This window comes from Hypanus sabinus, chromosome 6 (genome assembly GCF_030144855.1).
Source record: "Hypanus sabinus isolate sHypSab1 chromosome 6, sHypSab1.hap1, whole genome shotgun sequence".
Lineage (NCBI taxonomy): Eukaryota > Metazoa > Chordata > Chondrichthyes > Myliobatiformes > Dasyatidae > Hypanus > Hypanus sabinus.
The window spans coordinates 73982934-74006195 of NC_082711.1; the positions used below are offsets into that span (position 1 = coordinate 73982934).

At 38.0% G+C, this 23262-nt stretch overlaps 1 long non-coding RNA gene across 1 annotated transcript; it reads left to right on the forward strand.

The window, feature by feature from the left end:
- Window positions 1–865: 865 nt before the first annotated feature.
- Window positions 866–22628, forward strand: LOC132395019 (uncharacterized). Its single transcript, XR_009512487.1, has 3 exons — window positions 866–994; window positions 8996–9070; window positions 22521–22628. It is a non-coding gene; the product is annotated as an uncharacterized LOC132395019 (long non-coding RNA).
- The last annotated feature ends 634 nt before the right edge of the window (window positions 22629–23262 follow it).

Genomic DNA, 23262 nt, shown 5'->3' on the forward strand with positions numbered 1-23262 from the left:
TCTACCTTCTTGGAAGGAGGAGGGGAGCAACAGAGACAGAACAGATTATGTTAATCACAACTACTGTCACTGAGACCAGCTAAGTGACTGGAACCAAATACTACTTGGACCACAACTCATAAGACAGCCCAGTTTCAGAAAAAGACTACTGTGTTCAGCAAATCAGATGTTTGGTATGACGAATGACCACCTGCATGTTTATGGGTGTGGTTAGCCTGTTGCTGCTGTATAAATTGATTGCTGCAGTCCTAAAGCAGAATGCTTTGCCCTTCTTGAACTAGCTCTGTTCCTCTCCCAGATCATTCTGATCGATCTAACAAATTAATTCTGTATCTCTCTCCACAGAAATAGCCTAACCTGCTTAGTACTTGCAGCATTTTCTGTTTTATCTTGGTAATTGCAGCAGGAAGCTGCAAATGATATATAACTTCATTAAAGAAGTATCAGGAGCCATATTGATTAGTTACCAAAATCTTAATGCTTCTCAGAGTTTCTGTTTCTAGTTTGCATTTCAGCTCCATTTTCTACGGTATCTTTTTGTGCTAAGATCATGCTGAACAAGCTTGCAGCACAAGATCACAAACTGACTTCCTTGGGGCATCTTTACATCCATAAAGTGGCTCCAAACCATTGCCTCTGGTATGATTTCAAATCTTGGTTTTCACTGTTTCTACAGTTAACTCCAATTGGCGCCTTGGTAGACATGATTGAGAGTTACACTGATGGGCCTGTTTCCAAGCTGTATAATTCTAATTAAGAAACATAATTAGCTTATTCATTTGTTGCAAAAATGTCTCTGTAGATATTATAATATGTCTTTCAAAATGATTGCAAACATTCTTGAATTCTGCTGCAATATCCAAAAACAATATTGAATATTAAAGAACAACTATTCATTATGATTCAGGGTCATAGTTCAGTTCAGTGGAGCGATTGGGTTACTTGCAGAAGCTGGCAAAGTTGGATGCAGAGTCTGGAGTGAATCTGAAATCTAGTAAGTTTGCTAATGTGTTCAGATAAATACTTCAAGAAATAATTTCCTTTATTGTTTGTGTGCACTGTCTGGAAGCAAAAGCATTAAGGTACCAAATGACAGCTGCAGAGACAAAAGACTGTAGATGCTGGAATCTGGCCAATCCTTTCCCTCCATCTTTTTATACTGTTTCCTTCAGTTCAGGTGAAGTGTCCGAACTGGAAACTTCAAATGTCGGTTCCTCTCTGTAAATGCTGCCTAACTGATCAGCTCTTAGTGTTTTTGCACTAAATGACCACTACATGTATTTAAAAAAATAACTCAGTATTAACTGTAGATACTGGAAACCTGAACTGAAACAAGAAAATCTGCCAATGCTGAACATCTGGAGACAGAAAAAGTGTTATTTCAAGTTACAAGAAGATTGATAAAATACACAATATTGAAATTTGACTTTCTGCTTGTAATATAAAACCCATGGTCATTGCACCCCATTTCCAGTGGATAAAAAGCTAAACATTGGTTAACAATCCTTAAGTACAAAGTTCAAAGTAAATTTATTATCAAAGTACATGTATGTCACCATATACTACCCTGAGATTCCTTAAACTGAACAGGCCTTCTCTCTACGATCCACAGAAAGAATCCAGAAATAGCAATGCAAAGGGAGGCAGATGTATTCAAATACTGTTGAATGATGACAATTAGAAGGGCGAAGCAATCAGTCTGTCAAAATGAAGCTGGCCACATATAGTGGGAGGATTGCATTTTATTTTCCAAATTGCCCCAGAGGAGAAGCAGGCTGCATCTGTTTTCATTATAGAGGCAACCAAGGGAGTATTATCACAGATGTACATGTCAGCTCTCCTGGCAGAATACATGGCTCTTTATTTGTACTAACCATGGACTGGGCAGGGAATTTATTTTGTAAGGACTGGCCAGCTGTGAAGAAAAATATTGGCTTATCTCTTACCATCTGTGGCTTGTGTTTGGGAATATACTTCCAACGTTCTAAATATTGGGCCAAATTTAGTTATTGGCCAAAGAGAGTATGAGCTAAAAATGGGCACCAGAAGATCCAAACAATTTATGTAATACCTGCATATCAATCAATTCTCCTCCTATTGCCTTCCCAGCTAATCCAGAACTGGCAGTTATAGATGATTAGTGACCGTGCCAAGATATACAGTATATATTATCCCTCACAGTAAAAATTACCTCTCTACGACCAGAACTGAGACTTCTATTTGTAGGTGAAATATAAGCACATCCACTGAGCATAACTTATTCTAAGTTCCTGATTCTGGAAGGCATACAGTACTGTTACTGATAACCACTGATATCCTGTTAAATAATTTGGCTTTGCATGTGAGAAATTGCTGTAAATTAAAATATGATTACATAAATTCAAATTCACAGGCTTTCAGCACAACAACTAGACTAATCATCTGGAATGCAGTTATTTCCTTCTGAATCTTGATTGCATATGTAAGCAGCTCTACTTTGCTATGTATAAAGCCGACAGCACTGTAAATTATTAACATGCAAGTTACTGTCCTGCAGTCCGCATTAAACTTGTTTCCATGCACTGTAACTTCGAGTTTTTTTCATGTAGTTCTGTATGCCATTTAAAATTACTGCTGCCAACTCACTAGCAGCCATTGGGAATGTAGTTGGGGTTATTGATTGGATGCCAAATGCCCTGGAAAATTCTGACCTGGCTCTGCAATAACATTACTATAATGGAGATCACATCATTCCAATTTATTTCTATATATGTGATTGATTGATTCATCCTTCTTGTTACAAACTGAGCAAGTATTCAGATTGATGTAACTTTTGACTTTCTACCATTTTTTTGCCATTCTGACTGTATTTGCAGTTGTACTGTATGTTTGTTTCCAATGTCTCCTCCTATCACACTGTGACTGATAACATCCATTCTACAACCTTGCTTTATTTCCTTCTTGTTTTGCTTTAACTTCCTTAATTTCTCTTCACACAAAGCCTCCATTCCTGCCGTCACTATTTAATTTAAAATTGCACTAGTTATTTGATTCATGAGGACGCTGATACTAGCCTGATTCAAATGACAAATACAAGAGATTCTGCAGATGCTGGAAATGTAGAGAGACACACACAAAATGCTAGAGCAACTCAGCAGGTCAGGCAGTATCTATGGAAATGAATAGATAGTTGGTATTTCGGGTTGAAACCCTCTTCATGATCTTAGTTCAAATGACGCCTATTTACTATATTTCCTGCACCTGTGCTATGCTTGTTAAACAGTATCCTAGTTTCCCTGTCTGAGCTTTGAGACATAGATTGAATTCTCTAATCTTATTAGCTCTATGTCAGTTTGCTCAGGTCATTATGCACCATTTATTAAACTTGAGATCCTATACTGCCTCAGTAGAAACTTTTTCCCTTTTCCAACCTGTATCAAAGCTTTAAACAACTGGATCCTTTCAGGTTGACTCTGATGTTTCTGATATTGTTTTTAGGGGTCAGGAAAGAACCAACTTGTTTTATTAAAGGCTGACAGAACAAAGAGAAATTGAACAGACAGTGATAAAGAAAGGATAGCTAAGATTAAAGAAGGCACTGCTTGTGTCTTGCTATTTTATATCACAGAGATAAGGAAAAATTCCATTTAAATTTTAAGATTAATCAGTTAGAAAGCTACTATTTAAAAACCACAGTACCATGGTAACCAATGAGAAAACACTTATTCGCAATGCAGAGCAAAGAAGCTTCCAGAGCTTTCTAGAATTATACTTTGTATAGCCATTAGAGATGTATTAAACTTGCATATGCCATAAATATCTATTTAAATACAAGCAGATAATTAATTGTTAAACAGCAAAGAAAATAACAATTAAGCATTCTAATCTCAGAATTAAAAAGTTGGATCCAACATTTCCCCCCTCCTCCGTGGGAAAGGAGGTGGGTAGCAAATTAGAAGAGCACCTCATATTCTGCTTTGCTAGTCTACAACCCAATGGGATGAACATTCAATTTTCCAATTTCATGTGCCTCTTTCTTCCAATTTCCTTACCTCTTGCATCTCTGCCCACCATCCCATCTGCACATTCCAATCCTCTTCCAGTTGTTCTATTTTTGTTCCATTTTGCATTACTCATTCCAGACACCCATCACCCATTTCATCCCTTCTCCCTTCTGGTTCCATATACTTACCACCCATCCTGGTGCCATATAGCTCCATTTTACCACTAGATCATCCTCCCCCCCACCCACCACTCATCTGGTACAATCTGCCCCTCAACTCTCCCTTAGTAGTTCCCATGATCACCTTCTGCAAGTTCCAACACTTTGTGTTCTTGCATCACCCTCTCTTCCCCTATCTGACTTTATCTGCCTCTTTTTTTCTTGTTGGTCTCCACCTATCATTCATCTGCTGCTGCCTCCCAACTCTGCCTTGTTGTGTATTTAATATTTCAGTAATATTGAGTAATATTGTAAGTATATTGTTTGATTAAACATCCTTGTTTGTGTAAATAATTAATTACATGTTACATGTAAAAGTACGTGAACACACCACCATGACATACGTGTGTGCCTCATATAAAGTAAAAACAAAACTAAGACACGTATTCCCAGGTTCACATTTTTTTTACAATTGGTTTTACGTTTTGGAGTTACGAAACATAACACTGGTAATGAGGAAGTTTTAAATAAACCTGAGGCAACTACCTACCTGTTGAAGAGTAGCAAAACATTTGAATTAAAAGAAAATGCAGTGAGAAATGGTTGAGTTAAAAAAAAAAGTACAGGATGTACTTCTATACTATCAAGTTAAATAAAAGCTATAAAATGGACAAATTCAAGGGTTAATAAACATTGAGTACTGTGTGATACTGATAACAAATTTAAAAACAGAAATGGTTGGCTACATCACATAGATGGACATGCTCAATTGCACAAATGATACCTGGTGCTGTATATGAAACAAACTGAGCTGTATTTTGAAGCAAAGGAAATAGCCAATGAGAAGTGAGTGCAGGTTTTGCTGAGTGTATTGGATGGAAGAGCACACAGTTTGCTTAGACGTTTGACTGCTCCAACCAAACCAACTGAATTGAGCTTTGCTAACATTGTGAAAATAATGCAGGAACATTTAGAACCAGAACAATTGTTGATTGCTCAATGCTTTAGATTTCCCAAGTACAATCAAAAGGAAGAAGAATTGAGAGATTGTCTGAACATTATCAGTTCAGTGATGGGTTTAATGATGTACTGAGACTTCATTTAGTTTGTAGCATCTTAAAAGAAAACATTCAGAAATGGCTCCTTACTGATGTGCACTCATATTCAAAAGAGCAGTTGAAATAACTGTATCAACTGAAACCATAGCCAGTGACACAGAAGAGTCGCCGTCAGGAATGAGAGTGTCCATGAACAAAATTGCAGCCTTGAAACAGAAACCTGCCTGGCTGAACAAACTATGTTATCATTGTGACAGGCCAATACACCAGCCCAATGCAGGTTTAAAGGTGTAACTTAAAGAAAATGCAACAAAGTAGGACACATACATGCATGTTGGGCAGACAAAAATAAATGGACTGCACAGGGAAGAGAAAAAGATAAAAATGTTAAGTTACAGTTTCAAAAAGAAAACAAATCTGCATACTGTTGAGGAAAAATCTGATAATGATGAGAGTAACACTGAGTAGCCTTAGGATTCATAATGTGAAAATTAACAATAGACAAAGAATATAGCTTATAGCAGAAGTGATCGGCAAATCTATTAAAATGAAACTGGACACTGGCTTGGCTGTTTCATTCATTCCACAAAATGAGTCTGAACGGCATTTTAAAGATACTGAACCGACGCCTGCAGATATTTAACTAACAATTTATACTGGAGAAAAGATAACTCATGTAGAAATGACATTCATAACAGGGAAATGCAACAACCAACTAGCCACAATGTGGTAAAATCAGGACGGCCAGCATTATGGGCTGATGACTGGCTGAGACAATTACATCTTGATTGGAGATCTATTCACTACTTGCATGCCACATACCATGCAATAGAATAAATGGAAAGCAAATTAAGAAAGGTACTGGATGATGCCGGATGATTATCAAGATGAATAGATTGGTCGATCAGAACCTCTGTCCTTGGCTGGTTCTCCCAAGGTGAGGGCACCCTTCAGTTCATCTTGGATTCCTTGGTGGTATAGCATCATCAAGGCCCCCCCCCCGTTCCAGTCACTGTCTTGTGCCAAAGTCCAAAATTCAATCACACAGTCAGTGCCGATCTTCTTCCCTGTTGAACTTTCATCAGGTGATCTGAGGCTTGGCTGGCTCCCGCAGAGTGATGGAACACCTTCCTCATGGCATCCATGAAGTCCTCTGAATCTGAGGAAATCTCCGACCTGTGCTCCAAATGTGTGGTGGCCCAGGCCAGGGCTCTTCTTGTTAGAAGGAGATGATGAAGGATACCTTTCTGTGCTCTGAAGGGAACTGGGGAGGCTGGAGTTTAAATACTAATGAGCACTGGATGAGGAAGGTGTGGCAAGAACCTGGGTCACCATCAAATCTCTCTGGGGTTGGGAGATGGACTGGCTCTGCAAAGTGACCGACGGTTGCACCCAAGTGCCTTTAGCTTTCTCCCTGTAATATTTGGCACTCGGCAATCAGGAGGTCATACATCTCTCTAGGTTCTGTCTGGAAACTTTCTCACTGGCTGGCTATAGCTGACGAAAGACTCCAATACTCCACTGGGTCTGTGTTTGTTGAATTGTACTGCGGCGACAGTCCTTAACAAGGATGGCTTGGACCCAAATGGAGAATCCGAGGCTAGGTTCGAGACTTGGTTTCAGACTGGATCGAGAATCTGAGCACAAAACAAGCACTAGACAAAATTACAAGTAAGCTTACAATTGAGTATCGAACCTCATTTCAGGTAGTCCTTAAATGCTCAGTCCTTGATGCCCAAAACATGACTGCCAATTAGCAGAGGTGTCTTGAATCTTTAAAGGAGATGCACCAGCTATCCATATGCCAGAGACTTAGAATGTCTAAACCTTGGAAGCAGGTGCGGATGGGTCTGTGTCATAACAGCTCAGTAATTGAGTTTTTAATCTGCTATTTCATATTTAAATTTATGAGCGAGACGTACCAGTTGGTGAAGTGGTGTCATAACAACAACCTTCCACTCAGTGTTAGCAAGACCAAAAAGCTGATGGTGGACTTCAGAAGGGTAAGATGAGGGAACACACACTAGTCCTCATAGGAAGTGGAGAGAGTGGGCAATTTCAAGTTCCTGGGTGTCGGTATCTCTGAGGACCTAACCTGGACATAACACATTGATGCAGCTATAAAGAACATATGCCAGTTATATTAAATCTGATTCTGATGCTGCTTCATTCTACAATCTTACATTTCTTATACAGTGATTATACTATATTATGGACCACCCATTTACTTGCATAATGATCTCACTTCCTTTATACTCTCAAGGATATCCTGTCCATGATATTCTTTCAATAATCTCCATACTTTGTAGTCTCACAGATCTACTGATTTTATTCATTCTGATTTCCCACTCTTGATACTCTGAAGAATCATCTGCTCTTTAAGCTCACTCAGAGATCTCCCCCACTGTTTGTATTTTCAGGGATATCTTGCTCTCTTTTAACTTTCAAAGTCCTTTGGCTCTTTATACCCCCTTGAGCTCCCACTCTTTATACCCACTTTGCAATCGAGATATTTTTTTCTGAATTTTTAAATTTGAAGGAGGCTTGTATTGAAATATAACAATTCCAGAATATTTTTGTGAGACAGGAGCATTACAATATAGAAAAAAACTTCTCAATATTGTATTTAAAATATTTCAACTTGTTTAGCAATTGTTCATGCACCCATCACACATTTTGGATGAGAAAACAACAGTATTTACAATTACAAGCACAAGAGATTCTGCAGATGCTGTAAATCCAAAGTAACAAAGACAAAATGCTGGAGGAACTCAGCAGGTCAGGCACCATCTATGGAAATGAATAAACAGTCGATGTTTCAGACAGAGAACCTTCATCAGGACTTAAGACATTTAGAATTAACTGATTATGGACACGGAAAATAAATTGAAGTGCTTCACTAGCAGATTGATGTGTTTCACAGATCTGTTGAGACTATTGTAATAGATGTTATGCCAAGTGCATCAAAATATCATGTTCTCTGTTGAATGTTGTTTATTCTGAGGAATCTTTAGTTTCTACTAACAAGATTTTGCTCTCCTGAAAAATGCTAATGGTTTGAGCTTTGCATGAAAAATAGGCAGTGCAGATTAGTTAAGCATTTGCTAAATGATCTTCAGTTTTTAAGTATTATTTTGGGTGCGAACAGAAATATTCAAAAGTTAATGTTGGAAGTTTCACTGTGACATAGAAGGCAGTAAATGATTCTTTCCAAAAAGAGCAATTCTGAGGAAGAATGGACTCAAGTTAGAAGTAATAATGTGTTTCCTTAAATAGTTAACCTTAGCCAGTTGCTGGAGGCATAGGACCCGCTGAGGGACAACAATAATTAATTATGCAAAATGAGATGAGGAGTGAGATGAGATGGTGTTATGTGGCTCTAAGTATTTAGAGTGGAAATATGGATGCTCATTCTATTAGATCTATAGAATGTCAATGTAACCAGAAAATATCCTTCATAATTGAGTGAAATCATTTTCCCTGGAATCATTAATTTTAAGTCTGAGATTATTCATGCATAAAGAAATGTTTGCTTTCAAAACCCTGAATGTTAGTTTATTTCTTGGCAAAGCTTTGCCAGATTGCTAGCTGAACGGCAATGCTTTGAATTCGGAGCAATGTGCTGAGTCAGGTTAGCTCATTTACCTCAGGCATTGCGGGTCAGGCCTGTGCACTTTGAAGCTGATGCAATTCCTGCTAATACCTATGCCAGAAAAAAAAGAAAAGAAATTCATCGTTTTCATATTTTGATTCCTATCCACTGATTATTGTACGTATTTATTTCATATATGGACAGGATTCGTCAGAGCTTTTACAAGCTGAAGGTGGACACATGTACGTGTGTGACATACATCATGAGACCAGCATGTAGGTGAGTGCCTAAGCTTGTGCACATTTACAGCTTGACAGCAGTATATAGAATATGGAGATTGAAGTAATGATCAGTTAATAATGTGATTTTGCACCAGCTTTCTGTTTTGAAGCCCAGTGCTTCTAACCTTGTACTGCAGAGCACAGATTGAACAGTGGGAAGGATCTGCCTCTGGAAAATCCCCCTTTGCTCTTCATGTGAAAGTGTGTCATTCCCCATAATGGCTTCACCCTAATAAGACAATAAGACCTTAAGATATAGGAACAGCATTAGGCCATTCAGCCCTTAGAGTCTGCCCTACCATTCCATCATGGCTGATTTATTATCCTCTTAATCCCTGTGCTGAACTACATATACCTGTCTGGACACGCTCCCCCCCTCCCCCCCGCTGACTGCTCCTGTGGCTCCTCCCACGGACCCCAGTATAAAGGCGATTGGAGACACCGCCCCGGCCTCAGTCTCCAGGATGTTGTGTGGTGGTCAATTGTTGCTTGTTCTTTCTTCCAGTCAATTAAAGCCTGTATCTCGCCTCATGTCTCAGAGAGTTATTGATGGTGCATCAACCCCATTCTCAAGTTTTCCCTCTGTAACATTTGATACACTGACTAATCAACCTCTGCTTTAAATATTCCCAATCACTTGGCCTCCACAACCAGTGGGAGCAATAAATTCCACAGACTCACCACCCTCTGGCTAAGGAAATATCATCTCCACATCCAGTTTCAGTGAGAATCCTACTCATTCTTCTAAACTCCAGCAAGTACAGACCCTGAGCTATCAAATCCTCCTCATATGTTAATCCTTGTATTCTCAGAATCATTCTCGTGACCTCCTCTGGACCCCCTCCAAAGTCAGCACATCATTTCTTAGATATGGGTCCAAAACTGCTTGCTATACTCCAAGTGTGGTCTGCCTTAGAAGGTCTCAACATTACATCCTTGTCCTCATATGCTAATCCTCTCAAAATGAATGCTAATATTGCAGTTGCCTTCCTTACCATTGACTCCACCAGGAAGTTAGCCTGTGGAGAATCCCGCACAAGGATTCTCAAATCCCACTGCACCTCTGATTTATGAATTTTATCCCCATTTATTCATTTTTATTATGCCTTTATTTGTTCTAGCAAAATGCATAAACATACGCTTCCCTGCACTGTATTCCATCTGTCACTTTTTTGCCCTTTTTCACAATCTGTCTAAGTCTTTCTGCCGACTCCCTGCTTCATCAATGTTACCTGCAGTTCCACTGATTTTTGTATCATCAATTCCATCATCTAAGTTATGGACATCTAACATGGAAAGAAGTGGTCCCAACACCTGACTCGTGCAGTGCATCTCTGGTCACCGGCAGCCAACCAGAAAAGGCCCCCTTTGTTCCCAGACTTTTCCTCCTGCCAGTCCGTCAATCTTCTCTCCACACTAGCATCTTTTCTGTAATACCATGGGCTTTTTTCTTGTTAAGTAACCTCATGTGCAGCACCTTGTTAAAGGTCTTCTGAAAATCGAAGCAGACAACATCCATTGACTCTACTTTGTCTATCCTGTCTGTTATTTCCACAAAGAATTTCAACAGATTTGTCTGGCAAGACTTTCCGTCAAGGCAAGTATGCTAAATGAGATCTGTTTTATTATGTGTCTCCAAGTACCCCAAAACCTCATCCTAAACAATTGCCTCCAAAATATTCCCAGACACTGAAGTCAGGCTAACTGGCCTATAATTTCCATTAACTGCCTCCCTCTCTTTTTAAAGAGTGCAGTGGCATTTGAAAGTTTTCAGTCCTCTGGAACCATTCCAGAGTAAAGTCATTTTGAAAGATTATTACTAATGCGTCCACGATTTCTTCAGCTGCCTCTTTCGGAACCCTGGGATTTAATCCATTTTTAAATTTTATTTATTTAAAAATACTGTGTGGAATAGTCTCTTTGGTCCCTTCGAGCCACGTCATCCAGCAACCCTTGAAAATCCTTATTTTAACCCTAACCTAATCATGGGATAATTTACAACAACCACTTAACTTACCCAGTAATCCTTTAGGCTATGGAAGGAAACTGTAGGACCTGGAGAAAACCCATGCATTCCATGGGGAGGAGACCTCTTACAGAGAAAGCTGGGATTGAACTCTCGAGTCCAACATATTGCTGCAGGAGCATTATGCTAATAGTTAAGCTGACCATAGTGCCCAGAGCCAAGTGATTCTTGAAAGATCATTACTAATGCCTTTCCATTCTCTTCAGTGACATCTTTCAGAACTCTGGGGTTTAGTCCACCTGTTTGATTTTTAAAATCATTCCAATCCTCTAGCTTCCCACAAAGTTTTGCTATTTTATATGCCCTCTCCTTTCCTTTTATGGTATCTTTGACTTCCCTTGATAGCCACAGTTGCCTCATTCTCTGTTTAAAATACTACCTCATCTTTCAAATGTATCTGTCCTGTGCCTCTGAATTGCTCTCTAAAACTCCAGACATTGCCTTTCTGCCATCATCCCTGACATTGTCCCTTCCAATCAACTTTGTCTAGCTCCTCTTTCATGTCTCTGTAATTCATTTTACTGCACTGTAATACTGATACATCTGACTTTAGGTTCTCCCTCTCAAACTGCAGAGTGAACTCCTTCATAACATGATCTCTGTCTCCTAAGGGTTCCTTTACCTTAAACTCCATAATCAAATCTGGCTCATGACACACTAAATCCAGAATTATCTTATCCCTAGTGGGCTCAACAATAAGTGCTCTAAAAAGCCATCTTGTAGTTATTCTAAAAATTCTAAAAAAGGATCTTGCACCAAAATGATTTTCCCAATGTACCTGCATATTGAAAACCCCCATGACTATTGTAACACTGCCCTTTTGACATGCCTTCTCTATCTCCCATTGTAACTTGTATCCCACATCATAGCTAATGTTCAGAGGCCTATTATATAGCTCTCATATAGATCGTTTTACCTTTTCAGTTTCATATCTATACCCACAGAGATTCTGCATTTTGTGATTCCATGACACCTCTTTCTAAGGATTTGGTTTTAATTTTAACCAATAGAGCCACCCCACCCCCTCTGCCTACCTACCTGCCCTTTCAATACATTGTATATCCTTAGATGTTAAACTTCCAAATTTTAACTTCTTTCAGCTACAACTCAGTGATGCCTACAATATTATACCTGCCAAACTCTAACTGTACTACAAGACCATGTATGTTATTCCATAAACTATGCACATTCAAATACAGGTACTATGGTTATACTCTTTTTTTTTCTGTTTTCTCCAAACAGTGAGAACTATTTCTTGAAGCAAAATTCCTTCAATCATCTTAAAATCCTTAATTAGATGATCTTTTTCACCAAAATGAACATACAGCAGATCTCCGATACCAATACTAGCAAAAGATTTTTTTCCCGTTACTACTTCATCTTTGAATGTGCAATCAAAATCGAAGGGTTACTAACACTGAAGCACAGTTGTGATGTGCCTCTCAGTGAATTGTGGAAAAGTAAAAAAATGAAAATAGTCTTGAGAATAATGTAACATTTCAACTTGTGGACTGTTTGATTCAGCAGTGTTCAAAATTTTCTCCAGCACTGTATGAATTTTTCAAAGAAAATAAGCATCCTCCATATTCTATTTATTCAATGCTTCCTATAAAATGAACGATGAAAGATGGTGCTGAAGAGTAGGCATTTTTTCCGAAGCTTGGCTGTGCCTGTGAATTCTCTCTGAATTTCTAAAGGTATTTAGATGTGTCACATCAGTCACAACAGAATGTGGTGCACCAGATCCTGGGTACTTTCTAATTACTTTTGGGATAATATGTGCATCTATTTTCATAAGTCAGCACTGATGTTGTGAGATTACATAAATTTTTCTGGCAATGGTGAATGCTGGCAAAACTTCATTCATAATTATGTTAATTTAGCAATGTGCATGTTTATATGCTACATGCTACAGAGAAAGAAAAAGAGTCAGAGTTAATTTCTGGACAAACTTTTTGAATAGGAGGAGCATGGGTTATTTAAAAGGTGTTGTCCATTTCTATAAAATGACCTAGTTAAATATTTACTGTATTTTTGTTGCTATCGGGTCAGAATGCATCTTCATGATGGTGGGCTGCAACATTGGAGGCTCGTGAGAAGCTCAGAACTATTTTTATAACAAATGTTACCAAGAATTCATAGTTAATGAAAAGGGTGCTCAGTTGAGAGAGAGAGATAGAAACATCTTCTGGAGATAACATTGTACAAAAAGGTGCAGGAAGTATTTTGGGCATGTTGCTGGCAATACTTTTTTTTTAAAAAAGAAGCATATAGTAAGGAGAGACGCAAACAAATGTTGGTTTCTTCTAGTGGTGCAGGTTCCAACGACCACGTGACAGGATCCTAGCTTGGTATCGATCCAGTGTGATAGCATATGGTAGACATGCAGCCAAATAGTGAAACATGAGGCATGGCCTCCCTTCATCAGATTCAATTGTATATTAGATGATTATATTTTTACCTTATACATGAGTGTAACTTGTCAAATAAGTAGAAACTATAAAAGGATTAATATTTGCTCTTTATTGAATTGTCAGCATCTAATGCAGAGGAGAAAACATAAATAAAACACTAAACACTAAGTACACTGCAGATGCTGTGGTCAAATCAACATACAAACAAGCTGGATGAACTCAGCAGGTCAGGCAGCATCCATTAAAACGAGCAGTCAACGTTTCGGCCAAACGTTGACCGCTCGTTTCAATGGATGCTGCCCGTTCTGCTGAGTTCATCCAGGTTGTTTGTAAAATAAAAACACTCTTGTATTTGGTTGATCAGCAAGGCGGTAAGTGCCTACTGAACAATTAATAATAACTTTGTTTATATACCACCTTTCATACATGAGGATGCAGTCTCAAAGTGCTTTACATAGATTGTAAAATTAAGTCAATATAATCATAATGAAATGAGATAAATTAAAAATCATAGATCAAATCACACATTGTATAGAATAAAATGCAATCGAATATACCAAATTATATAAAAATAATCAACATCAACAGGCATTATGTTATCCTCTGAGTAGGCCAAATTTTAAAAAGTATGTTTTTAGATGAGTTTTGAAATGTTCTACAGTACTAGCCTGGCATATCTCAGTCGAATATTCAGGATTTTTGGTTAATAAGAGCAAAAGCTACACCATCAGTTCTCATACGTTTGGCTCTAGGACACGAAGCAAGCCAGTACCTGTGGATCTAAGATTACAATTAGGGATGTAAGGGAATAGACACTCCAAAATATATGGAGGAGCTATATTATCCTGAGCCTTATATACAATTAAGAGCATTTTAAAATTAATCCTAAAGGATGCAGGCAGCCAGTGTATTTATGCCAAAATGAGTAAAATGTGCTCAGATTTTCTTTTTTTTTGGTTAAGATTCTTGCTGCCGAATTTTGAATAAGCTGCCCTGATTAATATCTTTAGGCAGCCTGAATGGAGTGCATTACAGTATCTTTTGGCTAAAAACATGTACCATTTTTTCTGTATCTTGAGACGTTATAACATATCAAACTCTGACAATGTTCCTAAAATGAAAGAACACAGTCTTAATAATATGGTTAATACACAATTTAAAATTTAGCGTCCAGTCAATAATAATGCCCAAATTCTTTATTTCTGGCTTGATTTGTAAGACCAAATGATCAAGGATTCACATTTTTCTTTGTTACGAATAACCAAAATTTCTGTATTTTTTTTCTTACTTAGTTTAAGACAGAGGGCTTAGAGCATCAGAGTTACCTGACATAATAGGCAAGTTATCTGCATATCTGCATAGCTGTGGTAATTGACCTTCTGTTTAGAAATAATCTGACCTAAAAGGAGCATGTAGAATGTAGAACAACATCAGTCCAAGAATTGATACTTGCTGCACACCAAACATAATATCATGGATTTTCAATGCAAGATCACTACAGTTAACAAAGAATTTTCTTCTCATTACATAAGATAGAAACCAGTTTAAGGCAGTACCAGGAAGATCTAGCTATTGACTAAGGTTTTTTTTTCAGAGAATGCTTCGCTCAAATCTAAAAGACCAAGAACTGGCTTGTTACCACCATCACTATTATGTCTTAAGTCATTAACTACTTAAAGCAATGCATTTTTCTGTTCTATGATTTGATCTAAAATCTGACTGATGCTTGTCAAGAATTAAATTTTTATTCAAGCAGTTACTTAATTGTCAAAAAACATTTTTACTAAAATTTTACTTCAAATAGGCAGGTTGGAAATGGATCTAAAATTGTCAAAGACAGTGCAGTCTAGATTATTTTACTTAAAGCAGGGGTTTAACTACTGCAGTTTTTAAGGAATTTGGAAAAATACCAGAAACTAGTGAGCAATTAACGATGTAAAGTACACTGTGATTATCACATCAGAAGCTTTTTTAAAAAAGCCTGTGGAAATAGGATCAAGGACACAAGTGGATGGTTTTAGCTGAGTAATTACTTCTTGAAGTTCTGGTAAACTTGTTTCGGTAAAGGAGTTTAGTTACAGTGTTGAACTTGTTGATGTTCAGCAAGGTTTATTCTTGAGATCTGTATTATATTCCATCTTAGATTATTTATTTATTTCTGTAAAAATGCAGCAAATCTCTCACTTTTTACCTCAGATGCATTCAGCAGCCATTCCATCAATGGAGCTGGGTTTAATAGACAGTTGATAGATGAAAACAATACTCTTGGATTACCTGCACTGTCATTAATAATTTTAGAAAAGTCTGACTGTCTCTCGAGATGAATTAGTTATATAAACCCTCAATATTTTATAGTGAACTGTTAGTTTAGTCTTCCTCCATTCATGCTCAACCTTATGACGGTCTCTTTTGAGTTTACAGATGCTTGAATTTTCCATGATATTATAACAGTAGATGATTTACTGGCATGTTTTTCAGGGCTCCCAATGAGAAGCTTAAATCTTAAACTTCTGAGAGATAATGATCGATTCAAGTTTTTCAAGTGACATCAGGCAAATGGAGAGACAATTTGACACCATTTAATTGAAGTGAAGTTTCAAGCTGCAATTGGAGATATCAGGGATTTGTTCATCCATGACAGGTTGTGTTTGGGTTGAAAATGTAGAATGTTGACAGCAACAGACTTAAGGTTTGGAGAGAGTGTCAAATCCTACTGGGTCTCAGAGTTGTCAAAAGCCAGAGCTGATGAATAGTAGGAAGCACAATTCTGTCTAGTCAGCCTGATGGAAGCAAAGAACAGCAACAGTATAAACTATAATTATAGTGGGAAACAGAATGAACACCGAAGGAGAAACATTTAGGTTATGGAATGGCGTGCCACAAATGCAAAAAGGAAAATCACTTTTCATTCCAATGTGGTAGAGAAAGGAAATTAGCAAGCAGAATAGCTCTAGTAGGAATTCAAGGTCTGCTCAAAATGTTGCACAAGCTGACTATAATTCCTGCAAGATGTGTGACAGAGATAAAGATGAGATCAAAATCATCAGATTGACCACAGGCAAAAAGGAAATGGAACAAGCAAGCAGATTTCAGGAATCTTCAGGATATTATTTCTGATTTAATCACAAATCTTCAGCCAACACAGACACAGAGTGAAGAAAGTTCGGAGCAGAGTTAGGCTATCTGTCCCTTCAAGGCTGCTTTACCTTATCAGCTTGAACATGCATTTCTGACATTGGAAACATGTGATGGCGCTAGAGAGGGCGCAAGGGAGATTCACTTAGATGTTGCCTGGGATGAAGCAGTTCATTTGTGAGGAGAGACTGGAGAAGAAATGTAGGTCTGTTCCCTCTGAAGTGGAAGAGGTTAGGAGGGGACATGATTGATGAGGGGCATTGATTGGGTAGAATGCAGGAAACTTTCCCCATATCAGAAATATATAAAACAAGATTCAGGAAAAGGCAGATAAACTTAGAGAGGGCATGAAGGGGTCCTTCTTTACCCAGAGTGGTAAGTACCTGGGACTCACTACCTAAGAGAGTATTTGAAGCTGGGTTGCTGGCAGCACTTAACAAGTGTCTAGGTGAACACTTGTATTACTTGGTAAAGAAGGCTAAGGACCAAATGCTGGGCATCATATTAACATGGAAGTGAGCCTTTTGGTTTGCATGGATTAATTGGGCTGAATAGCCTGTTCCATGCCATATGAATCAATAATTCCATGAAGTACCTCAGATAATTGCAGTAACATGATCAGTTAAAAACTATAGTAGCAAAAAATGGTAAAAGTTAATGTGGGGCAAATTCTAGAATCCATTATGAATATTCTTAGTAGCACTGCACATGGAGATGAGTGACAGATTTAAATGACACATGAATTTATCAATAAGAACTCATGCTTTACTGACTTACTGGACAGAGTGTAGAGACCTGCAGAGATGAGGATGAGTGAGTCAGTAAGCTCTCAGTCAGTCCCATTTAAAAGATTGATGTGAAAGATTAATGCATAAGGCCAAGGGATTGGGATAATATACTGGCAAGGATCAAGAACTGGTTGGCTGGTAGAAAAAGTGAGAGCAAATATTTTTCTTGAACACTAAGTAATAACTTGTTGGGTACTGCGGAGATCAGTACTGGACTGCAAACTATTCATTTCATACGGTATATTAACGATGAGGAAACAAAACTTAATATCATGTCTGAAGAATTCTAGGTTGAATAGCAATAAAAATGAGCCAACCTCATTTGTCAATTTTGCAAGCACTTCCATCAGCAACCTGCTTCAATAGTCACAGTCCATGGCTTAGTTTTGAATGATTACCTATTATTCTCCCTGAAAGGTAGGGAGTCTTTCCTAATTTGAGCAGGCACCTGGAAAATCTCCACTGATGACCTATTGTGCCCATAACACTCAAAACAACATCAAGTATTTATTGGGCAATCACCTCAAATTTACTAAATACATGTATTTTTACAATCTAGGATACACCGTTTAAGAAAACCATGTTAATTAATCTTTGTGGTACCCCAGAAAGTATTCCAAATGGTGGCCATTAAGCAAGCAGGTTGTGGTGAACTAAATATACCTGTCTGGACACGCTCCTCCCCCCCCCCCCCCCACCACTGACTGCTCCTGTGGCTCCTCCCACTAACCCCGGTATAAAGGCAATTGAGGCCTGAGCCCTGCCTTCAGTCTCCAGGATGTAGTATGGTGGTCAATTGCTGCTTGCTCTTTCTTCCAGTCAATAAAAGCCTATATCTCGCCTCACGTCTCAGAGAGTTATTGATGGTGCATCACAGGTTTATAAAGAATAACAATATGCCTTTTGTCCTATAAGTTTAATGAGAAGGAAACAAAAGAAAATTGAGAATTAAGTGGGAGTTTGCTTCTCTGTCTTGTTGCTCTGTTTGAGCCCTTAGACATTTGGCATCTGCAGAATGCTGTTTTTAATTGTTTTGTCTCAGTTGATGATTTTCAAATATAATTTTCTTTAATTTAAAGTAAACCTTACCAGGTTGTAGTTATGGATTATTTGCTTATAAAGTTTGTCAACACTTGTTTTTTGCAAAAAGTTATCAAATTGTGGCTTTAATTAGAACAATACCCGACAAAAATCTGTCCAAAGACAGGAGTGGACTGGATATTTTTCAGGTTTATTTTAGTTTATGAATCTGGAAAGATTTCTGGTCTAACTTGCAATGAGCTAATTGATTCTCCCATCAGTGGATAAATGAGAACACTGACAAGCAATATAAATCTGCCATTACTCTTGTATTTGTTTTGAGATCAACAAAATATATTTTGCAAATTTTAACGCATCTCTGCCCTGAATGAGGATGACGTGATAAAATACTGATGGAGACAGTTCAAGTACCATCTGGTCTCTAGGAGAAGCTGCTTTGAAGAGGGCTGGGATAAAGGATTGAAGTTTGATTAACAGCAGTGATGTCTTTCAGATTTTCTGCTGCTTCTTGAACTTCGTATAAGAAGAAGGATTCTCTGGCAGAGAAGGAAAAGCCTTAACGAATCATTTGGCCTGGAGAAAGAAAGGCAGCCAGAGTTTCTTTCCAAATGCCTTTATCTCAGGAATTTTCACACATAATGAACAAAGAATTTCAATCATGTTAAGGACAGCCACTTGTCATATCATAGTCACAGAGTACAAAAACAGTCTCTTCAATCCACAGTGACCATGCCACCTATCAAATACCTATCTTTAATGATCCATTTTCTTGAACTCCTGAATCATCTAAATTATCTAAATCATTCTTTTTTATTTTATTTATTGAAATACAGTGTGGAATAAGCCCTCTGGCCCTTTGAGCTGTAATGCCTGGCAACCCTCGATTTAACCCAAGCCTAATTACGAAACAATTTACAATGACCAATTAAACTACCAACTGGTACATCTTTGATCTGTGAGGGGAAACCGGAGCACCCAGAGGAAAACCCCGCTGTCATGGGAAGAACATACAGAATCCTTACGGACAATGATGGGAATTGAACGCAGATTGCTTGTACTGTAAAGTGTTGTGCTAACCACTATGCTATTGTGCCACCCCATTCTTAAATGTTATGTGGGTACTTTTCCCATGGGCATTCAGCCTCCAGGTGAACATTTTGTTCCATAAAACCTTCTAGTTTTTCTTCCCTTTTCTTTAACCCTATGTACTTCAGATGTATTCATCTCTGTTGGGGTGAAGTTTCTCACTACCTGCTCCATCTATGCACTTCACAAGTGAACATTAAATTGGCAAAGATCTGATGTTAAGCTGATGTACCAAGAGAAATGGTTCATGTTGACTAAGATACAATGGGAACAAAATGCATGATGCTAAAATGTAATGAGATCAAGAAAAAAATAATTGTATGTGACATTTTTATGTACTATGATTGTGGATTCCAGTATCTCAGAGGATTATATGTATGACCACCCCTAGTCCATTACAGCGAGAATAATTCACTGCTAGTGGTGGTTGTCAGAGTGTGTTCTTGGATAGACATGAAAAATCCCAAATGAAAAAGGGCTATGATGTTCTTTCAAGTTCCCTGGTTTCCAAAATTCATGAAAGTTACAATAAGAATACAAAGCCTTTTTTCTTATAATGTATTCTAAGCAAAAAGGACAAGAAGAAATGTGAATCTTCAAGTTCTCCACCATTTAACTCAGTGGCACAAATCACTGCAAGTATGCTTAAATTGGTTACTGACAAATGTTTAAAATTCATTTGATTAATTAGGAGAAATTATTTTGATGCTGTTTTAAATACACTCAAAATATCAGCTTAAAATTGCCAGTGTTGTGTCTATTTAAGGGACAGTATTGTTAGTTCAGTTATTTGTTAGTTAGTTAGTCTAGTTATTTGCTCATCTTCCACTGCTCTGTGCTTCACAGATTTTAAGACCAGGTTTCCTTATCATTAATGATCAATACAGACGCTTCACTTCATTTCATTTGTTTTATTTAGAGATACAGTGCAGAATAGGTCCCTCCAGCCTTTTGAGCTATGCTTCCAGCACCACACTAATTTTAACCCTTGTCTAATCACAGGACAATTTGCAATAACCAATTAACCTACCAACTGGTATGACTTAGACTGTGGGAAGAAACTGGAACACATTCATGGGGAGGATGTACAAACTCCTTACAGCTGACATCAGAATTGAACTCTGAACTTCAGTGCCCCAAGTTAGCATCACGCTAACTGCTACGCTACTATGGCTCCCAATTTTAAATGCTACTCTAATGGAAAATACGTTTGTATTGGAAATGGCTCAATAAGTAGTGCAATCTCCTCTGAATGCAAAGATTTTGGTTTCCTTGTGAGTTCTGGATTATCTCAAAATAGGAGTGATGGATTAGTAAATGTTGCCTTTTAGATGAAAGTTTAACTTGAAGCTCTCTTGGCTTTTTCAGGTGATCAAAATATCCCAAGGCACTGTTTTAAATAATAACATAGGAATTAGTGTTTGGGCTTCAGCCAGTATCTATTGATCAATCAATATTACTATAACAAAATCACATTTCTGTTTCTGGCAGAGTCATATAATCATATACCACTGAATCATGTCCTTTGGCCCAAGTGGTTCATGCCAATGAACATTCCCATTTAAGCTAGTTTCATTTGCCTATGTTTAGTTCATGTTCCTCTAAACTTTCCTATCCTTTCTTATCCACATGTCTATCCAAAGTCACTTAAGTGTTGTCATTATATCGTATCTGCCTCAACTACTTCCTTTGGCAGCCTATTCTAGAAATGGACCAACATCTAATTGAAAATGTTACCCCTTTGCTACCTATCAGCCATCTCTCCTCGCACACTAAACTTATAACTTCCATTTCTTGATTCTCCAACTCTGGTAAAAAGCTTGTATGCATTCTCCCTATCCCTGCCCCTTATGATTTTGTATTTCTCTACAATATCGCCCCTCATTCTCCTATTAAAAATTAAAAAAGCTCCAGACTGCACAATCTCTGTGTAACTCAGGCCCTTGAGTCCTGACAACTGTCTTGTAACTTTTCTCTGCACTCTTTCCATTTTGATAGCCAAAACTGAACACAACATTCCAAATGCAGCATTATCAACAACATACAACTGCAACATAGCATCCAGCTTCTGCACTCAGTGCCTTGACTGATGAAGGCTTTCATGACTCAAACTTTTTTCACTGCCTTGTCTACCTGTGATATCACTTTCAGGGAAGCATGTACTTGTTCACCTAGATCCCATAGTTGCTGTGGCAAATTGGTTGTCTTTATTCCCATTTCAACCACGACTGCTTTCTAAAGTATTTCATTGGCTGCAAAGCACATTGAGTCATCCTGAAAGATGTATAAAAGCCCCTGTTTATATTGCATTTTGCCAGATCCGTATTTAATTATGGCTTTAGGTTACAGAAGGATCAACCTACAGATTGAAGGAGCAGTGTAATTATCTGTTACCAAGTGACTTGTAATTTTTGGATTTGGTTTGCTTTATATTTCTTTTAAAATAACAAGTTCAGCAAAGCAGATCAAATGGTGTGTTTGTGTGCGGGGCCAAAAATCAGAGGACTAATAATTTAGTGTATTCATTTCAAACAGTGCCAAACACTGTGCAATTTTCCCCTGGGTTATTTTGAAAGTGTAAATCTGTCCCTATGGCCTACATTTTGCTGTTTCTAACTTACAGGCCTTAATTCAGCTAGTGCAACTAATTACCTTTCCGGAACCAGCATGACGGTTATGAGCAGTAGCCAGTATTACTTGCCTGATTGCCTTTAAAAGGCACTGTGCTTTCAGTATATCAGAATAGGATTAATAAATAAATATTTCATACCTGTCTTATCTTTAAATCTAAGCATACTGTATATAACTGCCATAATTAGATTAGATACAGAAAATGAGTACCGGTAAATGGTGTTTCAATCTATTTACAAAGGAGTTGATTCAAGCATATTCAGTGCAGTGTTCAATTCATTTTATGGTTTTATTCATTTTGACACTTTGCTCAATTTTACCTCCCAGGAATGGTTGCGATTGCTTTTGACAAGACTTGAAAGATTTAACACCCTACCTGACCTGATCACAGAGGAAGTGCAGATAACCAATTCATTCTCAATGACATAGAACTGTAAGTAAAAGCATTTTCTGTGTTTCAGTGTTGCTATTTATAAGCAAAGCTGGCCAGGCTCTAGCAGCTGAAAAGTAGTGAAAATAGCCAGGTCATCTAACTGAATGCCCTTGTTTTAACAAGCTTTCAGTTTTCTTTGTTTCTGCTTGAGTTGCCAGGCCTTTGAAAACCTACTGTCTAGAGGAACATTAAAAGGACTAGATCCATAAGGATAATACACTCAGGAGTTACCTAATAAAGTGACTACAGAGTGTATTTAACAACAAAGTTTCTCTCGCAGAGGAGCTTAATGCCTTTTATGCTTTGACTGACAGAACATGGGGGCTCCTTTATGAACTCCCACAGTCCCTGACAACCCTGTGATTTCAGTCTCTGAGGCCGATGTAAGAGCATCCTTCAGGAGAGTGAACCCACAGAAAGCATCTGTCCAGATGGTGTACCAGGCCGAGTACTGAAGACCTGCACTGACCAACTAGCTGGAATGTTTACTAACAGCTTAACTCACTCGCTTCAGCAGTCTGAGGTGCACACCCTTGATAAGCAAGATTCAATCATTCGGTTGCCCAAGAAGAACATAGTAACCTGCCTCTATGAGTTTTGTCCAGTAGCATTTCAACTCCTGCTTAAGGAGTGACT